The 14,121-nt window shown below is 34.7% G+C and overlaps 3 pseudogenes; 1 reads left to right on the top strand and 2 right to left on the bottom strand.

Annotated features, from left to right (window-relative positions):
• Vmn2r116l-ps28 (vomeronasal 2, receptor 116 like, pseudogene 28) overlaps nucleotides 1-7,548 on the bottom strand; it is a 60,697-nt pseudogene extending 53,149 nt beyond the window's left edge.
• Nucleotides 2,435-7,596, bottom strand: Vom2r-ps49 (vomeronasal 2 receptor, pseudogene 49; annotated as a pseudogene).
• Vom1r-ps46 (vomeronasal 1 receptor pseudogene 46) lies at nucleotides 10,282-11,217 on the top strand (annotated as a pseudogene).

Below are 14,121 nucleotides of genomic sequence, written 5' to 3'. Positions count from 1 at the left end.
ATCAGTGGCTTCTCTGCTCTTCTGAAGGGAGATCCACATAGATTACACCAACTCAGAATGATATTTCCACACAGAGACATTTATGCTCACACCCAATGACAAAGGGGAATACAAACAGAAAGATATAGGCAGACATATACACAGTAAAACAGATATGCATTACAAAAACTCATAAAATATATGCAATGGTACACAAAAACACATACTCTGACAAATACACAGAGAAACATACATATATATATGTACATCTACATATATATATATATATATATATATAATCTTTCCAGATAGAAATTCATACATAGAAAAAAACTGTTGCTTACTCAGTAATTATTCAGAGAAATAAACAGAGAGAAACACATATGTACAAACCAACAAAAATATAAGCACAGATACAGACACACACAAACACACACTCATTCATATATATATATATATATATATATATATATATATGTAAAATCTTGATAAAAATAAATTCACACACACACATATCTTTCCATAGTTCTATATGCAGAATTGAATGCCAATAGTATCAATTAATATTTTCTGTTTTATTACTCTCAGAAACCCAATTAAGTTACCAAAAGCCTACATGCCTATGCTTGGGACAGAATAACTGGAGAACCTGCCACACTCCCTCCAGTAGAGTCTGTGTGACTGGGTGAAAGCCTGGTACACTCACCTGAGGAGACAATTTCAAGAAAGTCAGTCTCCTGGAGGGGATGGCTGCACTATCAGAAGGATACATGCTTCACGCATTGAACATGGAACATCTTTTCTTGCTATCTTGTTTCTACCCTGTGTACTTTTGCTCAGGGCATGTTTTGCCCTACTATCCTCCCATGGACAAAGAACGATCACAGAAAGTACAATAGAGGTAACCACTAACCCTATTTTGGATTTGGCCTTTCTGTGGGAAAATGTTACCATGTATCTTATGGAATTGGGGCTTTTGACTGAACTACAGCAATCAGAATATGCTTTACCAGAACCCCCTGTAAAGACACATAGCCCTTGAAAGTTAAGATGGTTAGACAGGAAATAATTCCAGTCACTCATTCTTATGAGTTTCCTTCATAGGATATTAGAATTTCTAAAAAGAGGGGGCTTTGTGGCATTTCTAAGAGATTTGTGGATGGCAGATGGCAATGGCTTATAGTAGGGAAATGGTGACTTCCCCCCTGTAAGCAGGATGGGGCCAAAGCATGCTCCGCTTGATCCCCTTGCCATATATAAGAATTTGTGATGAATCTGGGAATCAATGGATCAATCACAATGGAACAAAAATATCATATTATTCACTCCCATTTATGGAGAAATTTGCACAATCATGACCCTCATGATGTTTATTATTTAAAGAGAATAGAGATAGTATTATTACACAGCTACAAAAGCCAGAAGTACAGTTAGTGTTAGAATTAAATATATTAGAAGAAATTAGAAAGAATCCCATATATGATGAATATAATTTGTCAGCTTACAAAGCAACAAGAAGGTCACTGTAAAAGTCTTAGATATTTAACTACTAACGACAAGTACTACTGAGTGGCTTGCCAACTTGGCTATTGTCTCAAACATTAGAGATAACATCAACTTCACATGTTCCTTGCAAATGAATTGTTTACTGATTTCTTAGAGTTGGGTCCAATTTATGAATATCTAATAAGAACATTGTAAAACTGTTCCTGAGAACTTTTGTCCTTTCTGTTCCTGTGTATATGCAACATTGCTTTTCACTTTGCTTTATGATTATAAAAGTCTGATTCTTGGATAGTAAAATCACATTCAGATTCAAGACCACCTTGTGTCTGTGTCTGTTTGTCATTTGTTAACTCCTTGCCCACCTGAAACCAGTCCCCCTGGGTTGCCTCAACGGTCTGTGGCAAGATCCCTTATGAAAATTATAGCCTACATTTCCATACATTGGCAAACATAAACAAAATCTCACATTTTCCTCATGGAGAAAATCATGAGGAAGGGCTCTTTATAATTTAATATTAGAAGGGGTATACTAATATCCATATGCTCTGTATGAAACCATAGATTGTCATTGATAAACTGAATCCATTCACATTCATAACAACTACTAGATTTCCTTCTTCTGTAGAAAAAATGTTGAGCAACTTATCTATTTTCAGAAATGTTTTCTAGTTCATTTAGTGTGAGCATCTGCGAGCCTCTAAACGTTTATTCAATTGAGGAAAACAAACATCATACAATAGAAGAAACTCTATCTTCAAGCGGTGAGAATAGCTTCCACTGTGTATTTTCTGATTGTCTGTTTCAGATTTTTCTCGTGGAGTATATGGGACATGGCATGCACTGCATTTTACATGTCATGATTACCCATCATTATATCCACTTCGAACTTCAGATTCTTTAGCCATTCCAATGAGGCATTATATGTATAGATCTACTGTGTTGTAGAGATAAATGCTTCATAGTTAAAGTTAATCAATTCTGGCCTTATGAGATATAAATCTGTGCTTTTGAGATGATTCAATGTCTGCACATAAATTTTAAAGCAAGATATCTCACTATGATGTTGTAGAAAAGTAAAGTCCCATAGAACGTGCCATGAGATCAGTCTCGGTTACTGGTCATGAAATCCAACTGTGATTTGGTGACCCCTATTCTCCCTATGCCTGGAGAAAACCACATTCTCACTCTGAGAGCAAGAGTATTATATATTTCCTCAAAAACGATAACAACATTTGAGGGTGATGACACAATACAGTTGTAGATCTCTTTAATTACTAATTTGAATACCTAATCATAGTTTGGGATCGTGTTCACAAAGGCAAAGCAGATTTCATTTTTTTAAAACTCTCTTCTCAACTCTGAGAATAATTGAATATCTTGACCATCATCTGAGATGACAAGGCCAACCCATTTCCAATTTTAGCATAAAGGAGACCATTGCTAATGCTAGAGATGTTCCTTGAGGGCCATCTGATACAGATAGGGAAATGACTAGAGATGGAATGCAAAGGTTCATGGGTAAGCTGAAGGAGTTATAACACAGAGACCAGTATGTTTGATTTCACATAAAAAATATAAATATATTTTCCTCAAACAGTTGATTGCCTGTGTTTTTCCTGTCATTCTTGATTCAAAAAATCAAATGTGGAAGCCTGGCATACTCATTTCTAATGGGAACAGCAAACATTGTTGTTTGACAAAGTGGTAACTAAGTTTATTCACATGTCATATTATCTGTCATTCTGCCTTTCAGTTTTAGTCTTGATATCTTGGCTTTCAGTGATTGGAGAGATTTTAATACATTTAAACCTTGGAAATATTTGATTAGTAAATTTATTTTAAAAATGCATTTGAGCCTTTATCCAGAAATATTTCCTCTAATATGAAACAGGAAAGACCTATACATAATAGTACTTTGGCTTTTAGAAACAATATTCTTTTCTTTCCCTAGTTAAAGGTATTTCTTGTACCATAGAAGTTGTGACTCCCATAAAGATTTCATTTTTAGAATCAGGCTCCACCAATCTTTGGGAACATCTGCTTCTGTGCTTTCTCAGGAACCAGATAAAAAAACAACGTAAATTTAAAAATACAAAAAGATTAGGCAGTCTAATAGTTTTAGCAACAGATTAGAATAAATGTTTCTTCCTACTAAACACCCAGGATATTATGGGATAAGCATTGTAGGCCACAAAATTTTGTATATTGAGGAAAATATACATAAACTAAAAAAAAATTTGCTGAAGGTATCTCCTCCACCCAATGTGTCTTATAATGATGGACAAATATTTGTGTGGAAAATGTGAAAGAATCATGTATTTGAACAATATAGCTGCCCTTCCTTAGAAAACTTTGCTTTTGTAGGTCCTCTGTTGTGACAAGGAAAGAAAGGGATAACAAGACAAAACTTCAAAATAAGGCCCCAAAAGATATAACACATAATCATTACATTATGAATGAAAATGACTTATAATACCTACAGAAGTATGACCATGAAATTTTTGCCAGATGATCTAATGACTATTGGCACGCTGGCCATTAGTGGTTGGTAATGCACCCAGTTGTAGTAAAATGAAAAACTGCACATACTGGATTCGAGGTTTTCATCATGTCTAGTGCCACTAAAATGTCAAAGCTGACAGGCTAAGAATGGAATGTCTGACATGGCAAAAATATACTACAGATACTCAACATATTTGTAAAATATAATTCTTTTGCAGTACAATTTATCACTAATGACTAAATTTCTGACAGCATTATGATTATGAAATTAACTCTATCATTTCACAGATTATCAAGGATGAGTTAAACATATGACAAAGATTAATGTAACACATATCTCAGGACAGACTTGTTATATTCTATATTATGGATGAACTTGAAATATATCTCTGCTTAATGAGACTTGCTTAAATAAACAATCTGAGTGCAATTCTGTCCAGGCTGAGATTCTCTCTACTACCATGCCAGACTCATTTATTCATGACCTCCTATATTCTTCCATTTTGAACTCTGTAAACTTCTAGAGCTGGACCCTAGCAGAAAGCCTATCATGTCCTTGAATATTAAGTACCCTGGAACTATGGCATAGTTAGACACAAGCATAAGTTAAATTTCATTCATGAAATTTCTTAAGGTCTGTCAAAGTAACCCAAAGAGACATAGTATAAAGCATGCCCAGGTATTTAAAAAATGCAAAGATGCCTCTCACCATGGTCCTCTAAACACCAATGAATTCATAACCTAATCATTACAAACATAATTAGGGAAAAGCAAATAATTTTGTAAATAAAACAAAAGGGGAATAAGTGACAGATTCTCTTCTTGTAAAATGGCCAAAAGTGTATTTTATCATCAGAGCCATATTTGGTAAAAGATCAAGGTTCCTGTTGATTACATCCATTAAAAGGGCAATCCCAAAGCATATTCACAGTTTGTTGATGTTTTTTCTCTAAAAGAGTACATTGCTTATAATCATCAGATGTCTATGCATGGTTATTTGTACTCAACATAAGCATTATTCTGTACTGGAATTTTTGGCATCTGATCCCACAAATTGAAACAAATGTCTTTTATGTAAGATGGGGATTACATGAGAACTAGAAAACTAGCAAACACTTTAAAAGGTCATGAAAGGGGGTCTCCCATGAATAAGATATGGTATTGACTTCATCCACAGAGAGCATTTCCATCACTGTTTTCCAGTGATCAAAAGTAAACACAAAACCACAGATACTGGCAAATCAGTAATACTATCTACGTCTTTATTTTGAAATTATTATAATGTAAATAATAAATGTGATATGGAAGCCATTGCCTTCATGGTATTTTCTTGTGAAATTAACTGAAATGATTAAGGCAGTGAAAACGTTATTTATTTGTACATAATACCCTTTGTACACTAACATTTCATTCCTGTACTTACGATCACTTAATATTCTTATCATGTGGGCCAATATTCTTATCATGTCTTCTTATATCTCTCTTCATCTTGTTTAATAGTTCTTTCAATCTTTTGCTGAAATAAAATCTTTTCTAATGATTTATTTTTAAATAAGTTCAAATATCAAAAATGCTTTTCATAAAATATGTCAGTGGTATATATCTGTATTTAGTTGAGTAATAATACTTATGTCATTAAAGGACAATACAGCCAAATGTTTTAAAAGATACTTTGCTGTAGACTATTCTAGCTTCTAATGAACAGGTATATACTTATGCCAAGTATTGAGTGCAGAGATTAATGGCTTACCCTATGACCTAAGTATCGTTCACCTATTTTGCACTTACACAGGACTGTTATATATTCATTGTGGTCACTCCTAAACAATACGATTTAATTTTTAGGATAAATCTTTGATTACCTTTTTGGTTACACTAAAACAGCACTAGTATCCTCCTGGAAACAAACATATTAAGGAAATTTCAGTAATATTTGTATGTGTCAGTATTCTATATTTGTAAAGTAGAGGAATCTTTGGTGGAATTTGTATAGAAAATGTTCACCTTTTTTCCAGTAAAATTAAACAATGACTCAGTAGGAATGTAATAACATCACATCGTGTTTGTGTTTATGGAAAGAATAATATCTCCTGTCTCATACTTGTCATTTTATACAATCTAATCCGTAAAACTAAACACAAAACTTTATATTTAGTTATTCACTTTGAGTTAGAAAAAAATCAGTTTTTCACTTAATCTTGTCATCCTGTGGTATTCTTTTTGTAAATAACATAGGTTATTGTAGAATATTCTGTATAACTGCATAAAGTAGCAATTAAAATTTTTACTTATACACAAATATATTTGAGAATAGGTCTTATGCAAATGCACAAACTACTTCCTACAACTAAACTTTAGGAAGCATCAGTTACTTAAGATGTTTGAGCAGCCCAGCAGTTTAAAGTGCTGTGTTTTAAAACAACTATCAGCAATCCACAAAAATCTAAATGTTTATCACATTGGTAAAATTTACTAATATTAGTGATAAAACCCACAAGATGTAAATACTATAAAATGTCAAGATTTACCAACTTAGAGATGAAGAGAGAATACATATGTTGCTTAAATAATGGCAAAAATGAACTAGTAGGCAACTACTATATAACTGATCTAAATATCCCAAACCACAAAATTTATCTGTGCCATTTATAAGGGATATTATCAGTCACAACAATTATTGATAACCTCAGTATTCAAAGAATAGAAACTTTGATTCCATATGCTCTATATATTTTTTGCTCTAAAGGGACTATACTGAATTTAACTTTAAAAATATTAAAAGTCAGTGAATGCACATGAACCATGTGAAGCACAGAATCATATGGATGTGGTTGTGACTCCATTCCCCATATGTTGCATAAATAACTGATTGTAAAGACCTTCTATTTCCAAACATGATAAAGGTTTAGAAGGCAAGAAGTTACCATATGCAATGAATATGAGAGAATATGTATGTGATAGTTCTTGACAACTGTATGTGCCATGCATATTACTGGAACCAGCATATTTTTTAGGAAAACCCACTGAAGGAAGGACAGACAGCAGAATTTATAACCATTTATTTGCATGTATTTGGGATAAAAAATGAAATATTAAGGATCTATTTCAGTAAGCAATGACTGTCTAGAATGCATGAACAGAGCTATTTATGAAGGATCAAGCTAGATAGTTTATTATTTCATAGCTTCCAGCCTTTAAGTTAGAGGCCATCTCAGTGGAAAGACAAAAACTTTCATGGGCTAATTAAAAAGATAAAATAGGGTTGGTATTGAAAGAGAATTAAGGTTCTTTCTTTGTGCTTAGACTTGGCAACAAGAAAGAAGACTCCATGATTTGTCTACTCTTCATCTTCACTTTTAGACAACTCATGAAATATTCATGATTACATTTACATGGAAAAAGCAAATGCACTTACAGGGCATTCACAGTCTGCTTAAAATACTCCTTCTCCATAGGCAACTGAACTGCTCCAAGGAAAAAGAAACAACTTGGCCCCAAATTGTCATTAAAATCATTTTGATTTATTCTCCAAAAGCACCTGGTATCAATGAACTTGACCATGGAAAATGATATAATGAAAAGAAAGAAGACAACCTTCAAAATACACATATCAGTCCCACCTTAAAATTGGGTAGTCTAGATTGTGAAGTGCCATGAGTATCAGTATATCAAATTTTTATCTGCTTTTATGTTTCTTGAAAGAGAAGAGATTTGTTGCATATTTATGATTAATTTTTTTTCAGAACACACCTGAGTCCTGAAGGTTTCTTAATCACTCCCTTTCATGGGGCTCTGTAACTGATGACCACTGACAATGAATAAACATGACTAGGTAAATATTTAGCAGGATAATTTCTTCTCAGGCTCCATGATATCATCAGGTTCTGCGGAACATCGAGACTGATTTCCAGAGTGGTTGTATCAGCTTGCAATACCACCAACAATGGAGGAGTGCTCCTCTTTCTCTACATCTGCACCAGCATCTGTTGTCACCTGAGTTTTTGATCTTACCCATTATGACTGTTTTGAGGAAGAATCTCAGGGTTGTTTTGATTTGCATTTCGCTGATGACTAACGATGTTCGGCATTTCTTTAGGTATTTTTTAGCCATTCGGCATACCTCAGCTGTGAGTTCTTTGTTTATCTCTGAACCCCATTTTTAATAGGGTTATTTGTCTTCCTGTGGTCTAACTTCCTGAGCTCTTTGTATATTTTGGATATAAGCCCTCTATCTGTTGTAGGATTGGTAAAGATCATTTTCCAATCTGTTGGTTGCCATTTTGTCTTAATGACAGTGTCCTTTGCCTTACAAAATGCTTTGCAGTTTTATGAGTCCCATTTTCGATTCTTGATATTAGAGCATAAGCAATTCGTGTTTTGTTCAGGAAATTTTCCCCAGTGCCCATATGATCAAACTCTTCTCCACTTTTTTTTCTATTAGTTGGAGTGCATCTGTTTGATGTCTACGTGACAGTAACCATATTTCTACTGGCGTTTTAAATCTCATGTCTATCTTGGGCTTTTGAAACCAAATGAGATGTGGGACAGCTTTCTATCATAGCAGGTCACATTGAGAGCACAGCATTTAATTAAAAGCTCAAAAGCATTTGGCATCAGAATGAAGTTATCTTATAAATCACTCACTCACACACACACACACACACACACACACACACACACATTCTGTGTACAAACATGTTTTTCCTGCATGTATATGAAAATGTAGTTGTCCCGCGCTATCGTCTCGCCAGCAAGAACGCACGCGGACACCAGGATCCTTCTGCAGCAAAGTGTTTATTGCATCTTGAAGAGGAGAGACGCCGAGGCCCCAGAGAGCGTTAGCTTTATATCCCCCAAAGTAACGTGTTCCTTCCTGATTGGCCGCATAGCTGTGATCTCATTGGCACGCCCCGGGGTGGGCAAAGACTTGGCTCGAACAAACCCTTGTGCAGGCGCACTGCATCCTTCGGGGTGGACAACAGCTGTGCCCTGTACTAACAGACAACAGCTGGTATGGGTGGCTACCAACATGTAGTATCTTCAAAGGCCAGAAGACTTTGTCAAAACCCATGGAATAGGATGTTCTCTAATGCAAGAGAATGGGCAAGTGGAGACAGTATCTGGGTTGTTCCTAAAGCCTCCATTCATTTTCTTCTTCAACTGCCAAGCTTCCTGTCAACTCTGTCTCTGCTCTTGATTTTGAAGCTCACAGTCCATAAATGATGAGAGTGTAGAGCAACATTTTCCCGATGGAGTTCTTGACTGAGGTTGGTGCTTAGTCACAGTTGCCACTGTCACATTCTACATTGGGTACTCTCCTGACTTGAAAGAGAATTTGCACACAACCTGACTTGGAGGCATAAAGTGTAGTACCAAGGGAATTCCTTCCCATGGTATCACATGGGTGGGCTGAATAATTTATTGCCTTTTTCCCCACCATCTACTGTAGTCTACTGAGCAGTGCATGATTACTCCACATACAGTTTTAACAGAGATGCACAGTGTTTCCTCAGCAACTATCATCCAGAATATTTTGTCCTTCACCATAATGTTTAATCTGAATTTCCAAATATTTTTATTTGGTTGACAGTTCTGTGAGATTTCATCACAATGGATGCCCCCTAGCTCTCTAACACCACAGCCCTCCGTGAGTACATTTGCATATGCATGTATGTGGTATGATTTTGTATAACAGCTAATTCTTAACATAATAAGATATATGTTGTCCCTTGAACCATCATTTGAATGTGTTTTATATAGTTAAAAAAATTTATCTGTGACCACAGAGATATTCTAAATAGTATTATTAACTTTTTATTACCCACCATTTAATACTGGATGAGATGTACCTTATAAATAGATATTTTTTAAAGTTTGTAGTTGTCATAAAAATTTGCCTTTTTTATAGATGACTAGAAAATACCAGCATGTTTTTTATGTTCTTGGTTTGTGCACATTAGTACTGACATTCTCTTTTGGTTACTTTTTACAAACCTGATAATCTTGCTCATAATGAAGCATATTCTGTGACCATGAAGGCATGTTTCCAATCCACATTTGTATCCAAAAGCCTTCAGCAATTTTATAATAGTATACATTGATAGTAATGATTATTACTATGAGAAACATAAACAAAGTATTGTTAGACTACATAGACTAAACATGTTTTGTCTATTAGCTACATTGACATAAGTCTATGCTTACATTTTATTGCTGAGATCTAACAACCCTTCTGATTTAGCATCTCAGAAATTCTTCAGATTATTAATAGTTTTCATTTATTTTCATGCAAAAATGGGTGTGGCTAAATGCTAAAGAGAATCATGCCCATTAAAGAATGGACTTCCGGAATCTGACAATCAAAATCATTTTCTTATTACAAACTACAACTGGAATTCTAGGAAATACCTCTATTCATATGCAAGATCTACACAAAACATGCATTATAGCCTACAGATTTGATTCTCATGTTTTAATGTCAGCCAATGCCAGGATAGTTCTGCCTATAGGAATGCCCCACATACTGGCAACTTTTGGGTTGAAGCAGTATTTAAAAGAGTTAGGATTCAGATTAATCTTGAACTTTAAAGTGTTGGACGGGGTATGTCTATTAGTACCACCAGATTCTTGAGGGTCTTCCAGACCCTCACCATCAATCACAGGGAATCCTGTTTAGGGATCAAAAAGCCAAAGTTACAAAGTACATTGGACCTTCCATTTCCTTTCTCTTGGTCTTGTCCATGTTTAAAAATTTCTCTTTCTTTGTGGACATGCTTGCCAAAAGAAATTACAATAAAATGACAGTACACCTACATTTTGAACACTGCTCCATTGTAAAGTATGATGAAACAAATGACTTACTCTATGCAGCATTGGTGATATGCCCTGAAATCTTTTTTGGGCTCATAACCTGGCTCAGAGGCCCCATTATTGTCATTCTGTACAGCTACAATCAAACAGTTCAAGGTATCCAAAGCAGTTATGTTTCCAGAGGAAACTCAGTCAAATTCAGAGCCCCCCAAAATACCTTGAACCTAGTGTCTCGCTTTCTGGCTTTTTATTCTATGTCCTCCATCTTAAGAGGCTGTATTGCTTTTGTACATTATCAGAACCGGTATCTGGTGATCAGCACTAATCTCATTTCTCTGTGGTTTCTGTTTTGGCCCGTTTGTTCATATGAGTCATTACATTGTTATGTACAGACTCAGATTGGTTTGGATAAGGAAGTAAACCTCTTAATCTTATTTTAGTATTTCAGTGATATAGTTTGCTTGATAACTTTTTTTAACTCACACTCATCCTCAAAAGTTCGATAGTGAGAATTAAACACACAGTACCTTGTTCATTTAAAGATTAGCTTAAACGAATATGGGCATTTGTCAGCTGGTTAAATTAACATACTCTCTGAGATGATCATCTTCTGTAAGGCCCACTATAATTTTCAATTAGTAGCTTGAGCATCTTTGCCCTCATTATATACAACGGAGCCACATTTAAGAAAATGTCAATAAAACTGATCTTCATGTGGCTTTCATCCTTTCAGTGCAGTTTGCCTGCTTGAGAATTTCACAGACAACCAGGGGTTCAACATTATAACAACACATAAAAATGAGTCCATGATGGCCATGAATTTGACCTGAAGTACGTTCTGGTACCATCCCAGTTGCTGTAGCTTGCACCATGACCATAAAAAATGAAATTATTTCTTTCACTTCATAAAGATGTCAACTCTAAATGAATGATGGTTTTGACATAATCTTGAGTTTTGCTTGCTAATATTCTATTGAACTTTTTCATAATTAGTGATAATTGATTGCAAGTTTCCTTTGTTATTGTTCTCTACCCAGTTGCACACCATGTTAACGCTAGCTTTATCAAAAGAACTTTGAACAAATTAATACTGCCATTATGAAAAACAGTTTTTTTGGTCTCTCAAAAATGTAAAACTTTGCTCTTTGTCCCATGTGTTTAACTCCTGGAGCTATTCCCAAAGAACGCCATATAATTCCATAGAAACATTCACACATCGAAGATCATTGCTGATCTGTTTATTGTAGCAATGAAATTGTGCTCTTTTATATATTCATATTCTGAAAATTCAAATATGAAATTCCTTTTATATAACATGGACTATAATTCTACTACATTGAAAAATGCAATCACAAAATATTCAGAAACATTGATTGATTGACTGATTGATAATGATTAATATTAAGCCATGTCACTCAAACACAGAAAGAATAAAGTTATATGTTCTCATATCTATGTACATCTAATACTATAATATCTACATGTACTTATGTAAATTGATATAACTTCAATATTACATTTAGAAGCAAACCTAAAAAGTAAATATAATTGATGGACATTTAAAAGGATTTAGACTTTATAAAGGAGGATATAGAGATAATATACTTGTATTTTCAATATAGTAAATGTATAGTTGTTTCTGGTGCATAAAAGTTATAAAGTTTTATTGCTAGAAACAGTGTAAAATCTTAAGCAAAACTTTATGGCTGCAGTATTGCTCTACTAACTGTACTTTAGTTCTTTGAAATGTTCAGAAATTTGTCCTGGGCAAGAGTGCCTTTGAGTGGCTATTTCATTGAAGCACTTTAATATTTTTATTTTTGAGTTCATTATAATCAAGTGTTTTATTTTAAAATACAACATCATTTCAGATTTTCCAAAGATGCAGACATTGTTCCACATATAGCCATTAGTAAATATAATTCATGTCACTAATAGACTCAAACAGAAATCACATGGTTATCACGTTAGATGCCAATATTTTATTTTTCTTTTTTATGAGTTATTTATTTTTATGTATATAATGTTCTGCCTACATGTATGCCTGCACACCAGAAGAGTGCATCAGATATCATTATAGATGTTTGAAAGCCATCACGTGTTACTCAGGACTTCTGGAAGTAGAGCCACATTTTAAACTGTTAGTCATCTCTCCAGCCCTTCTTTTATTTTTCTTAATGCATTATTGACAACACTTTCTATTCTTGTGTGTGTGTGCGTATGTGTGTGTGTGTGTGTGTGTGTGTGTGTGTGTGTGTTTATCCTGATTACAGCTTCCCATTTCCCTAGTTTTGCACGTTTCTCCCCTCTTGCACATATCCTCTCCATTAGAAATGTCCATTAGGGACATATCTTCTGTCATTAGAAAACAACATACCAATAATTTTTTTTTAAAAATGTACAGTAAGATAAAGCAAAAACCATCACACTGAAATTGCAAGACTCAGAGCATTACTGATCACCTTCAGTTATTTTTAACCTATAAAAGTCTCCAAAAAGATTATGTATTAAACCATTTATTTATTTACCTTACACATGATTACTGACCCCTTTCTAGTGCATTCTCCACATAGTACCTAACACCATGTCCCCTCCCTTTCTCCTATAAAGGGGTGGTGGCATGCACTTGATATAACTGACCCTGCTACATCAAATCTAGGGTAGGACCATGCTCTTTCACTGAGGCCATACAAGGCAACCCAATTAGGGGAATGTATTACATGCACAAGCAACAGCTTTAGGGACAGCCCTGACCCCTCTATTTGTTGAGGGACTTACATCAAGATCTAGCTGCATATCTGCTAGATATGTATAGGGGGCAAAGGCCCATTTCCTGAATGCTCTTTAATTGGTGGTTCAGTTTCTGAGAACCCCTGAAAGATCTACATTATTTGACTGTGTTGGTTTTCCAGTGGGGTTTATATTCAATTCTGGTCCCTATATCCTTCCTTCAACACTTCCATAAAAGTCCCAGAGCTCCATCCAAGGTTTCTGCACATTAATAGTGGGAGATTTCAAAATCCCAATCTCATGGAAACAGAACCTAAACAGAGAAGTAATGAAAGAAAAAGATTCTATGGAACAAATGGACCTAACAGATATCTACAAAACTTTCACCCCAATTCAAAAGAATATACTTTCTTCTTGACACTTCTCAGAACCTTCTCAAAAATTGATCATATGCTCCATCACAACACAAGTCTCAACAGATACAAAATGATAGAAATAAACTCTTGCTTCTTATCAGATCTCCTTAAATGAAAGTACAACAGAAACAACAACAGAAACAACAGAAAATTTACAATTCCATGGAAAATGAACAAC

This window comes from Rattus norvegicus, chromosome 1, assembly GCF_021556685.1.
Source record: "Rattus norvegicus strain SHRSP/BbbUtx chromosome 1, alternate assembly SHRSP_T2T, whole genome shotgun sequence".
Taxonomy (NCBI): Eukaryota; Metazoa; Chordata; class Mammalia; order Rodentia; family Muridae; genus Rattus; species Rattus norvegicus.
Note: the sequence above shows the minus strand (reverse complement) of the source record. Positions and strands in the feature narration are given on the sequence as shown.